Source organism: Gossypium arboreum, chromosome 12 (genome assembly GCF_025698485.1).
Source record: "Gossypium arboreum isolate Shixiya-1 chromosome 12, ASM2569848v2, whole genome shotgun sequence".
In the NCBI taxonomy this organism is placed as follows: domain Eukaryota; kingdom Viridiplantae; phylum Streptophyta; class Magnoliopsida; order Malvales; family Malvaceae; genus Gossypium; species Gossypium arboreum.
This window is the reverse complement of record NC_069081.1, coordinates 33,540,829-33,542,742: the sequence shown is the minus strand read 5'-3', so window position 1 is coordinate 33,542,742 and position 1,914 is coordinate 33,540,829. Positions and strand designations below refer to the sequence as shown.

The window sequence follows — 1,914 nt, the reverse complement described above, 5'->3', positions numbered from 1 at the left end:
AAAATGGTTGAGCAAACTACATTCAACTCCACATGCGACGCCTCATCCAACTTTCGTTTATTTGTTAAAAGCTCCTTTAAGAATTTGACTGCATTTGGCATCTAGAAAAGAGCTTCAATAAACGGTAAGTTAATATGTAACTTTTTTAATAATTTAAGGAATTTTCCAAATTGTTCTTCTATGCGGTCTTTCCTTGTTGCGTTTGGGTATGGCACACGAGGTTTGAATTCTTTACTTACTGATTTCTTGTCATTGTGGTCCACCCCACCCTTACATTTACTTACCACAGTTTCTTGTCTCGGTTCTGGTTCAGGTGCAACTAACCCTTCCTCATCTTGAATGGTAATTGCATTGATTTGCTCCCTTAGGTTAGCTTCAGTGCTACTCGACAGGCTACCCTATGGTCATTCAGATATCAATTTAGCGAGCTGACCTATCTGAGTTTCGAGCCCTTGGATCGATGCTTGTTGATTCTTAAGTACTGTCTCGGTATTCTAAAAACGAGTTTCTGACATTAAGATGAATTTTGTTAGCATCTCTTCAAGGTTCAACTTTTTCTCTTGTTGGTAAGGTGGTTGTTGATAACCCGGAGGATGTTGTGGCCTTTGATTTCCTTGACCACCCCACGAGAAATTGGGATGGTTCCTCCAACCTGCATTATAAGTGTTACTATAAGGGTTATTTTGGGGTCTAGAGTTATTGTTACCCATATATTGGACTTGTTCCTCCTTGATGCTAGGGTTGAAAGGTTGATATTCTGTGCATGCTCCTCCTCTATTCGAATCGCACCTCATCACTGCATGTACCTGAGTAGAACCACACAAACTGTCAATCTTTTTATTTAAGAGTTCTACTTGGTTAGATAGCGTAGTAACCGCATCGAGGTTGAAAACACAGGCTACTTTCATCGGCTTTATCCTCATAACTTGCCACTGATAGTTATTCAGTGACATCTCCTCAATAAATTCGTAAGTTGCCTCAGGTGTTTTGTTATTCAAAGTTCCACCAGTGGCTGCGTCGATGAGTTGCCTCGTTGAGGGTTTCACACCATTATAAAATGTTTGAACCTGTAGCCAGAGTGGTAACCCATGGTGAGGGCACCTTCTCAACAGATCCTTGTATCTCTCCCATGCATCGTAGAGTGTTTCTAAATCCATCTGCACAAAAATGGAGATATCATTACATAATTTGGTTGTTTTAGCCGGTGAAAAATATTTTAATAAAAAATTTTCGGTCATTTGTTCCCAAGTAGTGATTGATCCTCATGGTAACGAGTTCAACCACTGTTTAGCCTTATTCCTCAACGAAAAGGGAAACAACCGAAGGCGAATCGTGTCATCAGAAACGCCATTAATTTTAAATGTATCGCAAAACTCTAGGAAATTTACCAAGTGAGCATTGGGATTTCGTCCTGCAAACCATCAAACTGAACAAACCGTTGGATCATTTTGAATTGTGTTAGGTTTCAGTTCAAAAGTATTTGCAGCAACAGCAGGCCTAACTATGCTCGATTTAGTTCCTGTTAAAGAAGGTTTAGCATAATCATACATAGTACGCGAGCGGATTACGATTCTTCGGATCGTGACAACCCGGAGGTAGCAGAATTTATTGGTTTTCAGCCATCTCTTCGGTTGTGGTTGAAGTATCGTCCTCTTGCTCTTCCTCTGTGTATCTTAGGCTTCGCCTTATTTCTCTTCAGTTTTTACGAACTGCGCAACCGATCTCACCGCCAAAAAGTAGTGGTCCTGATGGGTTTCTTCTGGTCATAAACTAGAAAAACCTATCAGAAGAAAACAAATGAAGAATTAGAAAAGAAAGTAAAATTTAAATTGCAATAAAAATCGAGTGTTCCTAATATCCTAGTTCCCCAGCAACGGCGCCAAATACTTGATTCATGATATTCGCGACAGGTTT

At 40.0% G+C, this 1,914-nt stretch overlaps 1 non-coding gene across 1 annotated transcript; it reads left to right on the top strand.

Moving 5' to 3' along the window:
* Positions 1-1,083: 1,083 nt before the first annotated feature.
* On the top strand, positions 1,084-1,190 carry LOC128286179 (small nucleolar RNA R71). Its single transcript, XR_008276724.1, has one exon. It is a non-coding gene; the product is annotated as a small nucleolar RNA R71 (small nucleolar RNA).
* Positions 1,191-1,914: the final 724 nt, after the last annotated feature.